This window comes from Pelodiscus sinensis, chromosome 5 (genome assembly GCF_052426305.1).
Source record: "Pelodiscus sinensis isolate ZL-2025 chromosome 5, ASM5242630v1, whole genome shotgun sequence".
In the NCBI taxonomy this organism is placed as follows: Eukaryota; Metazoa; Chordata; order Testudines; family Trionychidae; genus Pelodiscus; species Pelodiscus sinensis.
In genome coordinates this window covers 19323331-19338559 of record NC_143056.1, presented here as the reverse complement: position 1 = coordinate 19338559, position 15229 = coordinate 19323331, and the positions used below count along the sequence as shown (strand labels likewise).

Here is a 15229-nt window from a genome sequence, read left to right as displayed (position 1 = left end):
AGTCAGGATGATTTCAGGTCTTAAGAGTTTTTCCTGTGAGGAAAGGCTATCATGGAGACTCAATTTATTCTTATTACGGAATAGGGTTTGGATCATTAACTGGATATGTCACAATAGCCTCCATGTAATTTGTTATTTAAATGACCGTAAACAATGATAAACTTTTCATTTCTTTAAGGGGCCCTTTTCTTCCCCTGCACAGCTGCTTACCTGTGAGCAAAATTGTATTTATTTGGGGAGCACTTATTTGCACACCTGTGTGCGATCATGGCCCTAGTAAACAATACCTTGCTTTCCCAAGCTGTCTTGCTTCTTTAGCAGCTTACTTAAAATAAGTCTTGCTGTTTGCCTTGAAAAGCAAGTGGGCTATTTCAAATATTGAACAGTGTAGTTGGTGCTGTATGCATTGAAAGTACAGACCACCTAGATGTGCTTACAATCAACTCTAAACTGATAAAAAAAATACACCAAACACTGTCTAATGGGATAGTGCAGATTGTCTTTATTTTCAATAATCACCATTTGGTTGGTAAACTCTCATCCATATTTGTGATTGGTTTGGTCACTTGTATGGTAATGTATGTAGCAACAGGCTCAGATAATATTATACAGAAATTTGAGGATCAAGTGATAATTTGATAATTGCAATAATGTAAGAATCCTTATAAAGGAGACCATGAAAGACTGCTCATACTGAGGGCAGAATTAGCGCTGGATGAAGAATAACTGACTTTTCAGTTTGTTGGCAATTCCAAAAAAGTGATTTTTTTAAATTTGACCTAAAACGAAACTGAAATTCCCCCAAAATTCAGGAAATCAAAACCAATCAAACATTTCATTTTGAGTTGAATAAAATGTTTTGTTCAAGTCCTAATTTGTGTCTGGGCATATTTAAAATAAAAGATAAGGAAATAAAGAGCTAGAGTCACCAAATGACTGTGAGAACAGCTGCCTTCCTTACAATGTATAACCCATTTCTTCGGTTACTCACCTGACTTGTGGGAGATTTGGGCCTGAATTATCTCTCTCTCCCGCCCCTGCCCCCAATCTGATATGGAGAAGATTTTTAAAATTGGGTCTTCTCTCCCATGTGAGTGCCCTAAGCACCAATTTGCAGCTGTTCCACTTGATACAAAATATAGAATAGTATAAAAAATTCTTAATTGGCAAGAGAGAAAGAAAATAAGATTATTCCTGATGGAATTTTGTGCTAAAAATTAAATTATATGCACAATATTTTAAAATTCTGCATATTTTGTCAAAATAACCCAATATAATCTTTCCAGTATAAATTAAATTACATCCCAATGCCGCCACAAGGGGAGGGGCCCAGGAGGAGCAGGACTTTCAAAAGGCTGGTGGCAGGATGCCAAAGGGGGCTGGTGGAGGACGGGAGGAGTGGGCCTTCCAAGAGGCTGTGGACAGGACCTCAGAGGAGGCTGGACGAGGGGGAAGAGCCGTCCTCAAGATGCGGGGCATGCCTGCAGGAAGCAGGCAGGAGGTGTCGGACACGGGACCAAGGGAGGGTGAGTTTGCCCCTGCTGGACCGGGAGAAGGTGAGTTTGACCCAATCCACCGGGAGGTATCAAGGGGGAGGAGCTCACCGTAGAACACTAAAAAGGGGGTGAGCCGGGAGAAAGGAAGTAGTCCAGGATGGGTTTAGGAGTACAAGCCCGTGGGCTGGCGAGTTGAGAGCCACAGCCGTGACAGGGACAGAGAGTCCCTGTGTCCTTAGGGTCTTGGGCTGAGGCTCGGAGAGTGGGGGGGCCTGAGCCTCCCTTTCCCACCTGAATCCCCCCATTAGGTCCGTATCGCGGTGCCAGTGGAATGCGAGGGAAGGAAATCTGGAGCACTGAGGAGTCTGTATGGGGACCCCTCCCCCACAGGTGTGACTGGGGCAAGGACTCCGGATAGGACGAGAACAAACAGAGGGTCAGGGAGGACGTGGGGTAATTGATGGGGACTCTGTGACCCTCTAACAGGGAAGAATTGTTAGAGCTGGGGAGCCTCCCCAATGAAGACCCTGAATGACCCTTAGGCTCTCTTATTCAGTCAAGCACATCTGCCCTCATAGAATCATAGAATCATAGAATAATAGGACTGGAAGGGACCTCGAGAGGTCATCGAGTCCAGCCCCCCGCCCTCAAGGCAGGATCAAGCTCCGTCTACACCATCCCTGACAGATGTCTATTTAACCTGTTCTTAAATATCTCCAGAGAGGGAGATTCCACCACCTCCCTTGGCAATTTATTCCAATATTTGACCACCCTGACAGTTAGGAATTTTTTCCTAATGTCCAATCTAAACCTCCCCTGCTGCACTTTAAGCCCATTACTCCTTGTCCTGTCCTCAGAAACCAAGAGGAACAAATTTTCTCCTTCCTCCTTGTGACACCCTTTTAGATATTTGAAAACTGCTATCATGTCCCCCCTTAATCTTCTTTTTTCCAAACTAAACAAGCCCAGTTCATGAAGCCTGGCTTCATAGGTCATGTTCTCTAGACCTTTAATCATTCTTGTCGCTCTTCTCTGTACCCTTTCCAATTTCTCCACATCTTTCTTGAAATGTGGCGCCCAGAACTGGACACAGTACTCCAGCTGAGGCCTAACTAGTGCAGAATAGAGCGGCAGAATGACTTCACGAGTTTTGCTTACAACACACCTGTTGATACAACCTAGAATCATATTTGCTTTTTTTGCAACAGCATCACACTGTTGACTCATATTCAACTTGTGGTCCACTATGACCCCTAGATCCCTTTCCGCCATGCTCCTTCCTAGACAGTCGCTTCCCATCTTGTATGTATGGAACTGATTGTTCCTTCCTAAGTGGAGCACTTTGCATTTCTCTTTATTAAACCTCATCCTGTTTACCTCTGACCATTTCTCTAACTTGCTAAGGTCATTTTGAATTATGTCCCTATCCTCCAAAGAAGTTGCAACCCCACCCAGTTTGGTATCATCTGCAAACTTAATAAGAGTACTCTCTATCCCAATATCTACATCATTGATGAAGATATTGAACAGTACGGGTCCCAAAACAGACCCTTGAGGAACTCCACTTGTTATCCCTTTCCAGCAGGATTTAGAACCGTTAACAACAACTCTCTGACTACGGTTATCCAGCCAATTATGCACCCACCTTATCGTGGCCCTATCTAAGTTATATTTGCCTAGTTTATCAATAAGAATATCATGCGAGACCGTATCAAATGCCTTACTAAAGTCTAGGTATATGACATCCACCGCTTCTCCCTTATCCACAAGGCTCGTTATCTTATCAAAGAAAGCTATCAGATTAGTTTGGCATGACTTGTTCTTCACAAACCCATGGTGGCTATTCCCTATCACTTTATTACCTTCCAAGTGTTTGCATATGATTTCCTTAATTACCTGCTCCATTATCTTCCCTGGGACAGACGTTAAACTGACCGGTCTATAATTTCCTGGGTTGTTCTTATTCGCCTTTTTATAGATGGGCACAATATTTGCCCTTCTCCAGTCTTCTGGAATCTCCCCTGTCTGCCATGATTTTTCAAAGATCATAGCTAAAGGCTCAGATACCTCCTCTATCAGCTCCTTGAGTATCCTGGGATGCATTTCATCAGGACCTGGTGACTTGCTGACATCTAACTTTCCTAAGTGATTTTTAACTTATTCTTTGTGTATCCTATCTTCTCAACTTACCCTCTCTCTGCTTGTATTCACTACGTTAGGCACACCTCCAGACTTCTCGGTGAAGACCGAAACAAAGAAGTCATTGAGCATCTCCGCCATTTCCAAGTTCCCTGTTACTGCTTCTCCCTCCTCGCTAAGCAGTGGGCCTACCCTGTCCTTGGTCTTCCTCTTGCTTTTAATGTATTTATAAAAGGTCTTCTTGTTTCCCTTTATGCCTGTAGCTAGTTTGATCTCATTTTGTGCCTTTGCCTTTCTAATCTTGCCCCTGCATTCCCGTGTTGCTTGCCTATATTCATCCTTTGTTAGTTGTCCTAGTTTCCATTTTTTATATGACTCCTTTTTTATTTTGAGATCATGCAAGATCTCCTTGTTAAGCCAAGCTGGTCTTTTGCCATATTTTCTATCTTTCCTACACAGCGGAATTGTTTGCTTTTGGGCCCTTAACAACGTCCCTTTGAAATACTTCCAACTCTCCTCATTTGTTTTTCCCTTCAGTCTTGCTTCCCATGGGACCTTACCTACAAGTTCTCTGAGCTTATCAAAATCTGCCTTCCTGAAATCCATAACCTCAATTGTGCTGGTCTCCCTTCTACCTTTCCTTAAGATCATGAACTCTATTATTTCGTGATCACTGTCCCCTATACTGTCTTCCACTTTCAAGTTCTCAACTAGTTCCTCCCTATTTGTTAAAACCAAATCCAGAACAGCTTCTCCTCTGGTAGCTTTTTCAACCTTCTGAAACAGAAAGTTGTCTCCAATGCAGTCCAGAAACTTATTGGATAGCCTGTGCCTCGCTATGTTAGTTTCCCAACATATGTCTGGATAGTTGAAGTCCCCCATCACCACCAAATCTTGGGCTTTGGATAGTTTTGTTAATTGTTTAAAAAAGGCCTCATCCACCTCTTCCACCTGGCTAGGTGGCCTGTAGTAGACTCCTAGCATGATATCACCCTCGTTTTTTACCCCTTTTAGCTTAACCCAGAGACTCTCTACACAGCTATCTCCTACGTTCATCTCCACTTCAGTCCAAGTGTGTACATTTTTAATATACAAGGCAACCCCTCCTCCCTTTTTTCCCTGTCTGTCCTTCCTGAGCAAGCCGTACCCTTCCATACCAATATTCCAATCATGCGTCCCATCCCACCAGGTTTCTGTAATACCAATGATATCATAGTTGTATTTATTGGTTAGCAATTCCAGTTCTTCCTGCTTATTACCCATACTTCTCGCATTTGTATATAGGCATCTAAGATACTGATTTGATCTTGCCTCCCTGTTGTGCCCTGACCCTCCTTTCTCCTTGCCATTATAGGCCGTAGTCCCCCCCATTTCCAACCCATCTCCCAGTCTCACATTCAGCACTTACCTGTGGGCTTTGCTCACCTGCCCCCGACAAACCTAGTTTAAAGCCCTCCTCACAAGGTTAGCCAGTCTGTGTCCAAACAAGGCCTTCCCGCTCCTGGAAAGGTGAACTCCATCTCCGCCAAGCAGTCCCTCCTGGAAGAGCACCCCGTGATCAAGGAAGCCGAATCCCTCCTGGCGACACCATCGTCGCAGCCAGGCATTCACCTCCAGGATGCACCTCTCTCTGCTCGGGCCCCTACCTTTGACAGGAAGGATAGAAGAGAATACCACCTGCGATCCAAACTCCTTCACCTGTACTCCCAAAGCCCTGTAGTCACACTTGATCCGCTCAGTGTCACACCTGGCAGTATCATTTGTGCCCACGTGGATGAGTAGCATGGGGTAGTAGTCAGAGGGCCGGATAATCCTCGACAATGCCTCCGTAACATCTCGGATACGGGCCCCTGGCAGACAGCATACCTCTCGAGATGAGCTGTCAGGGCGACAGATGGGTGCCTCCGTTCCCCTCAGAAGAGAGTCTCCAACCACCACTACTCTACGTTTCCTCCTCGCATTGGTGGCAGGAGACTGCTCAACCTTGGTGGTGCAAGGCCTGGTCTCCTCCACTGTGGGGGGTGACTCCTTGTCTCCTGCTGAAAGTAAAGTGTAACGGTTATGTAACAACACAGTGGGAGGGTTAGGAGCAGGGGTGGAACACTGCCTGCTGCCGGAAGTAACCAGCTGCCAGTGCTCACCCTGCACCACTGCCTCCTCCATAAGTGGCTGGTCAACAGTCCCACATCCTAGGACAGTGACCTCCGTGGACTCCACAGGAATACTGTCCAGGAATTCCTCATGGCTTCGAATGCTCCTCAGCCTGGCCACCTCCTCCTGTAGCTCTCCCACCTGCTGCCTGAGAGATTCCACCAGCAGGCACCTTTCACAACGGTTGTCTTCCCCACCCTGTGTGTCTCTGAATCCCCATTCACCCTATCTCCATGTATCTCTGCACTCCCACTCAGCCACCTTCTCCTTCTGATGTGTCCCTGCACCCGCACTCAGCTTTGGCTCAATCTTGTCACCCCACTAGCTCCTTTGCCTCCAATTAGCCCTTCTGTGCCCATAATTAGCCCTTCTGAATCCCACTTGGTGTGACCTCCCCAGCAGCCCTATATGCCCTGCTGCCCACACTTCCTCATCTGGCCTCACAGGAAGTGTGTTCCCTCTCTCTCCTCTGTGTTGCTGATTGTCTTCTCTTCTGTTACCACAGGAACCCTGGGTAGAGAAAGATGTAATTGCAAAGCCTCCCTGACAGAATATCTTTTTCTGCAGGGGTGTGCTTTGTGGGGACATGAATTCTGCACATGCACAAAGGTGAAGAATTCCCCCAGGCATGCTCTGTTACGTGGTTATGAGAGCTTTCAGTCTCAAACACGGAAAGAGAAGTGAATTTTAACATGACAGATTTCTTTGAAAATGTATATAAAAATGTTTTTAAAGATTATTTACCATTTCATCACATGATCTTTCTTATTCTTCTACAGGCAGTCCCCGGGTTACGTACAAGATAGGGACTGTAGGTTTGTTCTTAAGTTGAATCTGTATGTAAGTCGGAACTGGCATCCAGATTCAGCCGCTGCTGAAACTGATCAGTTTCAACAGTGGCTGAATCTGGACACCAGTTCCGACTTACATACAGATTCAACTTAAGAACCCCAGGCATCCCCAAGTCAGCTGCTGCTGAAACTGATCAGCAGCTGATTCCAGGAAGCCCGGGGCAGAACAACTCTGCTTCGGGCTTCCTGTAGTCAGCCGCTGGTCAGTTTCAGTAGCGGCTGACTTGGGGACGCCTGGGGCAGAGCAGCTCGGGTGCTGCTGGGTTGGTCCAGTAGCGCGGCCGCTCCTCGGCGCTACTGGACCAACCCAGCAGCACCCCAGCTGCTCTGCCCCAGGCGTCCTGATTCAGCCGCTGCTGAAACTGATCAGCAGCGGCTGAATCAGGACTCCTGGGGCAGAGCAGCTGGGGTGCTGCCGGGTTGGTCCAGTAGCGCCAAGGAGCGGTGCTGCGGGACCAACCGGCAGCGCCCCACCTGCTCTACCACAGGCCCCGGGCTTTGCTCCACGTCTCCCTGGTCGGCTGGGGGGGGCACTAGTTGCGTCCCCCCCCAGCAGACCAGGGAGACGCGGAGCAAAGCGGCGGAGGACCCGGGCCGGACCCGCGGCGCTTCCAGATCAGCTGGAAGCACCGCGGGTCCGGCCCCAGGTCTTCTGCCGCTTTGCTCCGCGTCTCCCTAGTCTGCTGGCTCCCCCAGCAGACCAGGGAGACGGGGAGCAGCTTTTTTCACCCTGGAGGAGGCGGGCGGCGGGACCAGGCGTCCCGCAGCTCCAGTCCTCCGGGGCGAGAAAATCCCCGTTCGTAACCGCGGATCCGACTTAAGTCGGATCCGCGTAACTCGGGGACTGCCTGTATTTAAAATTTCTCAGTCATGCTGCCAAGGAGTGGAAAGACGACCATTTGACCTTAGTGACCAATTGCATAAAGTGACTGTGACCCATAGGCTATCAGCTATTTGCCTAACAATTCACTCTATATTTAAGTCACAAATACCTTAGTGGAAATTAGGATCAGTTCATGAACTATTTGCCAACAAGAAAAAAATAAATTGGCAATTTTATTGTGAACAAATAATTTAAACTTCCTTAATTCTGATCAAGATGACAATTCAGGTCGCATTATTTCACACTAAAAAGATTGGGCATATGCATATTGCTACCAAGTTATTTCTTTCAATGGCTTGAATAAATGCACTTGCTTCACATTTTTTTAGAAAGAACACGATAAGAAACCAATGAGATTTGTATTGCATTTACCTAAATGTGGCAGTCTTTGCGACAAGTGGTTTTTTTACTGTCCTATGATTACTGATACTCTTATTACCACTCCTTTAAATTATATCTTTAGCACAAAATGTCCTTTAACACAGTGCAGAAAGGCCCTCTAATTAACTGTTTCCCTAAACACCTGACAACTCAATACAAGTAGTGTGAGAGGCATCCACTTTCAAGGAAAGTCATTGTCACTGCTTCTGACAGAGTGAAACATATATTAGAGATGTATCCATGATGTTAGAAGTCCAGATGCTGCTTATGCCAAAGCTCAGGGCCTCACTGAATACTGACTAATGCATAGTTGAAAACCAGCCTGGCTCACCTGGAGTGGGATAGTTAAACTAGCTATTAGTGTTCTAAGAATGTGTTTAGACTTTATGGAACACTTGCAGGATGCTGCATGCATTAAGCCTACTTATACCTGAATACCATGGTATAAAGTTATATTGAGTGTTCGCATTGTAAACCTCTGTAATCGTGTAACTCACTATAATGGGGCACAGCCTCACCACCACGGCATCTTCTGCTGGTCACTCTAAGAATTAGTTCAGTTGAGGTGTACCTTCTTCAGGTGGTGCATCACCCGTTGTCACTTTGCTGTTTCTATCTTGTCTGGACCCACATAGGTTCCAGACTGTGGCATCCTCTTCTGGACACTGCTCTCTGGTTGTGCACCACTCTGGGGGACTGACGGTTCTCAGCCTTGCCACTTGCCTTGGTGGCAAACAGCAGTCCTAGTCCTGACAGTGGCACACAGCAGTTTGTACACTGGGCACTCCTCTTGTGACCACTGGGGGACCTAGGCTCATGCTCTATACTAGGTCCAAGCCCAAGGACCTTATAGCTGTCAGCCATTTACTGCTCCTCCTCTCAGTTCTGCTGCCTGTTTCCTTGGGCCACTTCCTCATAGCCCTAGAAACTTCTCTGTCCATGTATCAGGGCCTTAGTCTGGCAGCCAGTTAGGCTGGAACTCCCTCTCATTCCCCTTATCCTGCCCAGCACTGCCATAAGTGCAGTGCTCCCCAGGCAGGCAGGCAGCCAGTCCTCCTCCCTTACTCTCCAGGGAGAGATCTGTGCTGATCTGTGCTCACCTGAGCAGCCCCTTATATTTGTGCTGCTCCAGCAAGCCTGCCCTTGATTGGCTTGCCTAATAAGCCCTCTTCTGATTGGTTGGGGGTTCTAAACAGCCTCTCCAAGGCTGTTTCACCCTGCCATGACCTATGTAGGGCAGCTGCCCCACTACACTTACCAAATGGGAAAAGAAGCATTGATTAATGTAAAATGCTTATCCTGCACACAAGATGGCCCATTGTGACACCACACCTCATTTGCCTTCATCAAATGACAGACTTTGCTGACTGTATTCCCAGCTCCCTCAAGGGGGTGTCTGTGCATGAGCTCAGTTTGCTATATGGATTGAAGGGGATTAATAAAACCATGAAAAGAAGAAATGGGATTTTTTTTATTACTATCTGGACTCCTGTGTGTGTGTGTGTGTAAAGATTCCTAAACATAAGCAAGAAATCTCCATGCTGGTTAGCATTAGTCTGCCTTAAAGGATGCTATTGCACAAGCTTGTATTACTTTTTTTAACTGTAAGACTGTGTTTCACTTGTGTGTATGTATTTCCTGTTTTAACCTTATAAATAACTCCTAATTCCTTTTCTTAATTACTCAATCTCTAGTTAGTTTATTACAGGATCGGCTACAGGTATTGTCTTCAGTTTGAGAACTAAATACAAATGATGTGCGTTAAGTGACAGGTCCTTTGGGACAGGGAGCAACTTGAGTATTATTGTGACTTTCTTGTTATGTAAAGCCAGGGTCGGAAACTCACGGCCTGTGGGCCATCTCTGGAAGAAGCCCTGTTTTCCGACTCTGTTCTATAAATTTCCTTGTGCAAGAATGTGTGCGCAGTGTAGACACCTGGCAAGGTTTTGCGTAAGAACAGCTGTTCTTGCGCAAAAAGCCTGCAGTGTAGACCTAGCCCTGATGTAAAGTGACCATCTATCAGAGTCCAGCTTGCCTGGTGTCCTACTGACCGGAGTGGCTCTCAACCATGAGTGCTAACCTTAGGGCAGACTGTCAAAATGGAGGGCAGAGATCCCAAGTCGGCTGTATATTCTACAGTAAGATTTCACTGACCCAGTAACATACTTGTCTCTGTTTCTAAATATATCAAATTCAGAACTCCTTTTCCTAGAGCTTCCAGGCAGTTCGCAGCTCTATAAAGAGGAATAAAGAAACATTGACAAGATAGGAATTTCCATGTTGTATGAAATCTGTGCCCATGTAATCTAGGATCCTGTTTCAGACAAAGACCAGTGTTAGGTGCTTCAGGGAAAAATGAACCTGCCCATAAAGGAGTTCTCTGAATAATCTTTGTCAATTACCAATTGGCTTTTGCCTTGGAGTAGGAGTCATTCTATCCAGTATCAGTTATTTTTATGCTGTCTAACGTAATTGCAACTATATAAATTACACCATTATGCCCATTAGCGATATAAATCCCACTAAGTTTTGGGCCTTTGTGGTATCTTGTTTCAGTGAGTGACACAAATTAATTATGCATCGCATTGAAAAGCATCCCCTAGTGTCGTTTTTCATATTTCCTCTCTCGATATTTCTGGTTTTGCAAGATGCTGAGCGCTCTCTTATAAAAGCTATGTATGACTGGGCTTCTAGATATTTCCAGTTTTTCCATCTTTAGTGGAAAGAAGATTGGTGCCATTTCATAACCTGCAGCTATATTGTATGTAGAGGCTGGACATCCCTGGTCCAGCACCCTGGGGACCTGACCGGTCCTGAACAAGGATAGTTTCTGGACCAGTCTAACACCCTCTTGAAATACAGGAATAGTCTCTTGGATAGGATTGCACAGTAAGACGAGGGCCCGTTGTGGGCCCCCTCATAGCCTTAGGGCTGTTTGGCCTTTAGAGTTTTGGATCCTGGTTACAGCTGCTGGATCGTAGTGGTGATTGACTTTCCTCTTTTTGGTATCTCTTGTGTTGCTATTACAGCCCAGTGCAGTGATTCCATGTGCAGTCAGTGCAATCTCTTGGGTTCCCTTCCTCCCAGATATGATTGCTGCAGACAGGGCCTTGGTGAGTCTGTCTATAATAAAGTCAAAGCCTCCAAAGAAAACCGTCCTTTCTAACTGCTCTAACCAAGAGACTTGCCATGATATGGCAGCCCTCACTGGAGGCAGTTGCAGTTCTGGCTGTCCCATCTCTGTAGGCTCAGGTTGGGAAGTTGTTGTAGTTTTAGGCTGCTGCCCTCATGATGTTGAGAACTGTATTCAGGCAAGTGTTGAGGCAGAATCTCCAGAACGGTGAGGGCAGCTTCCCTCCCCATTTTGGGGCCAGCACTATTCCTTTCAGGAAAGGCAGTTTTGGAGGCACATGTGCTGGCCCTTACATGGACGTGGTTCTTGCTCGCAAGTGTTGGGAATGATACTAGTTCTTCCGTAGATGACTTCTGGCTGGGGTGTCTTTGATATAGTATAAGACCTTCTGTGGGGGTGAGATCTCTGGGTGGTCTTGGAGACTGTGCTGCATCTTGTAAGGGTGAAGTCCCTGTGTGGTCTGAGCATGGGGCTTATTTCCTCCACCAGTTAGGTCTTGTTGGTTGGTCTTGAAGGTTGTGCTGGATCTCCCAGGGGTGAAGTCCTGCTGTGTGCTGTTAGCACTGGGGACATCTTCTCCACTGGCTGGATCTCACCTGGTGGCCTGTGAAGTTGTGCTAGCTGCAGGCACACCAAAGGGGGAGGACAAAGGAGGCAACTGCCCTGGGGCCTGGCGATTCAAAAAGGCCTCTTGCTACTGTCACAGCAGCAGTGCTTGGAGCTCTGGGCCCCTTAAATTGCTGCTGGAGCGCTGCCTGGGGTCTAGCTTGGGAATTCTGGAAGCAGCACTTACTCTTCTGATAGCAGCATCCCATTGGGAACAAGAATGGTTCTTCCCTCAGCAAATGATTGGACCATGGTTTTGTTCTGTGGTGCTGGGGACACTGGATGGGATGCAGTATCAGTTCTAGAAACAAAACCTTATGAGCTCAGTGGTGGCTAATATGTCACAGCTATGAGTGAGAAGCAGGATGACAACTCTGCCTTATCCCTTCCTTCCCTCCTGTTTTAGGAGAAATGTTTCTAATTCACCCTCTTTTAGGCTATATGCTGTGGTGTAGGGAAAGTCATTCACTATGGACCCAGTCCTGCAAAGTGCTGAGTTCTTTGGCACCAATTCTGAAAAGCACTTGAACAGATGCTTAAGTTATTGTGTCTTATTGCAAGCTTAAAGTTAAGAATATACTTAAGTGATTTGCTGGATCACTGCTAGAATACTGAGCACCTGCCAAATCAAGTCCTGTTAGGGTTGCCAATCTTGTTTGGACGTATTCCTGGAGGGTGCATCACATGACATAATCTTTAATTACAGATTAATCTTTAATTTCTGGAAACTCTGGGATAATCCTGGAGGGCTAGCAACCCTAAATCCGGGATGTTTCTATCTACAGCTCCTGGCAAAATGGGTCGTTGGCATGGTTAATGCCTCTCGGTGCTATCACTGTATAAATGGCCATATATCAAAAATAACCCTTCACTTATGTTAAAAAGGTTACTTTAGTTGCAAAGTCAAGCTTATAAAAGTTAGGAAATCCTTAACCAAAATTAGTAAAAGGCTGGAGGAAATGACTAATTTGGAAAGATTTAAAGAACAAAGTCTTACTAGAGGGTGAAAAAGGAGACAAGGATGAAATGGTTGGAAGTAGAGTCTACAGAGATTTGACTCCTGAAAATGCCAAGGAGGGAGAGGAATTATTATATCTTTGCACAAAGGTGCATGCAGCAACAAGAAGAGGAAAACTTAGGCTAAATATTGGGAGAAAATGCCCTGACAGTGAGATAGAGCACTCAGATATTACAGTGATGAGCATGATATAGGAATAGATGTATGCAACTGTGGAACAATCTTCCAAGAGAAGTGGTGTAAGGCTAATCACTGGAAATATATACAACTAAAGTGGAGAGAACAGTAGAAATATACTGAAGAGAACATTCCTGCACTGGCAGGCATGGACTGAGTAGTAAACTAGGTCTTTTCCATTCACCTGAAAGGATCGCCCCCAAAACACTGAAAGAACCCAGCTTCACTTCCAGATCCCAAGATGATTTTGCAGGGCCAGCAATTGCAGAAAAGCTTCTTATTACTGAGCTAATTTCATATGGAATCTTTGAGGCACAGTAAACATGGAATCCTATGATAACATGCTTAAAGTGGTCATTTATAGTGGGACACACGTGTTCCATGGCGGGGGGGGGGGGAAGAAATGGTTGAAACAGTAAGATATCTGACAGATTTGAAGGATGTGCCTTAGATTGAAATCCCAGAGACAATGATTCTAGCTGGAATCTTTATCTGCAGTTGGGGTACTGGACTACAGATTGAATCTTCCTAGTCCAGCACCCTTGGGACCTCACCAGTCCTGAAGGAGGGACTTTGCTGGATTAAGGGAGGTCAGACCCTCTGCTGACAAACTCTGGGCTCTCCTGGGGTTTGTCAACAGATCCCCTTGGGGTAGCCGGGACTACTTCTGTCCTGGGACTCTGCAGTCAGTCCCTTGGTCACTGGGACACTGCTGCTTGAGGGCTGCTGGAGCTTCACGGCCAGCTGCTCCCTGCGGGAGCTCTCTCTGATCCAGGGGTTCTACGATCCAGTAACACATGTGGTCCTGCCAGACCATAGATGTTGCCGGACCAGAGAGTCCCGCGCCAGAGAAGTTCAATCTGTATTGGAGGTAAGTGTGTAGCAAAACCAATTTCACTTTTGGTTGTTGTAATTATAGCAAACCTCAGTGCCAGAAGTTCAGATTCAAATATGGTTCAAATGTGTATCCATAGTTATGCTCTCCAATAGACTTATTATCCAAGGACTATTTGATGCTTAATGGCAACAGAAAATGTGCAAAATGCAGCATTTGAAAACCCACTGGGGAACCAGATTTTAATAATCATGTCACAAGTTTCTGGCAAGAAATGTGTATGTATAATTTTTGTAATGGGGAACTATTTTTAGTTCCCTTGCACACAATTCAAAGGAAAAAATAAGGGGCCAGTCAATCCGCTGCATATAATTAAACAAACAAATGCAGAGCTTAATTAAATTATAGTTCAGTTATAAAATGCTGGACTTTCTAAAACCTCAGAAATCATTATTGATCAAGTACTCCACCACTTCTGGGTTTGTCATCAGCCTGAAGTGGTGAATTATTCATGAATTTGAGCTTAATAGAGTAATTGTTCTTTCTGATTATCAGTATCTGTGTGAAATGTCTAGACTTAAGTTGCTTTTATTTTTTTCTTGGTGGCTGCACAGCATCATTGCCTTGCTAAAGCTATCTGCTTATCACTCTAATTGGCCAAATATTGCAGTCCTTGCTAAGGTAAAACTCTCAGTGACTTCTATGGAGATGGTGCCTAAGGAAAAAAAAATCAGATTACAGGATTATGGCCAGTGTGAAATCTATGGTATCCATTCCCCATGCTACACATTTCAAAGTAAGAAGCAAACCACTCCCAATCATTCTTCATCTAACCCCCCCCCCCTCCAAAACCAAATAAAAACCATTTTAATTTACCACAATATTTACATATTTTGCATTATGCTAATGCAAATGAAGAGATTTAGTTCTGCCTGTGGCATATTTTAAAAATGCAATTTGTTAATAGCCTTCCAACAAAAATAAAAATCAACAAAAATATGGCCTTTGGTAGGCACATTAAATTTATCACCTCTGCACCACTCCCACAGAGTTTATGAATCATCATACCCTGAGATTATTTATTAACAGAGCCTATATCTAGTCATCTCAAAATAGTCTACATTTAAAGTTCTCCCTCTTTTTTTATTGTCTGTTTTATTTAGCAGTTTGTTTGCTGTCCGAGCCAGTGGGCATAAATGATTTGTGTGTGTGAGAGATGAACTGCCAGTTGGAGCGTGACCAAAACACAGCAGCTGCCAGTCTGCCAGCAGTCACAGTGAGTAATTCAAAATTAACTGCAAAAACTATTTGTCAAGTTTACTTTGAAAAGTTTCATCTCCGTGTTGGAAATCTCTCTGAAAGAACAGGTCTGGATGCGTCCCTTTAGTACTATGATTTTGCAACAATGGCTGTTGCAAAACAGTAAAGCATTTATTCTGTTCTATGATAATAGCCCTGCTGCTCATTTAGAGTTGGCTGAAAAACCATGATGCGGCAACAGAATAAGGATCTTCATGCTCTCTCATTGCATTCCTAATTGCTGTGGTATCTCCTTAGCA

At 45.2% G+C, this 15229-nt stretch overlaps 1 long non-coding RNA gene across 2 annotated transcripts in view; it reads left to right on the top strand.

Annotated features, from left to right (window-relative positions):
* The window catches only part of LOC112544776 (uncharacterized), a 242001-nt gene that overhangs the window by 14951 nt on the left and 211821 nt on the right, over positions 1–15229 (top strand). For both annotated transcript variants that reach the window (XR_012903131.2, XR_003088104.3), the window contains exon 2: positions 14834–14946. This is a non-coding gene — a long non-coding RNA (uncharacterized LOC112544776). The remainder of the gene's footprint in view (positions 1–14833; positions 14947–15229) is intronic.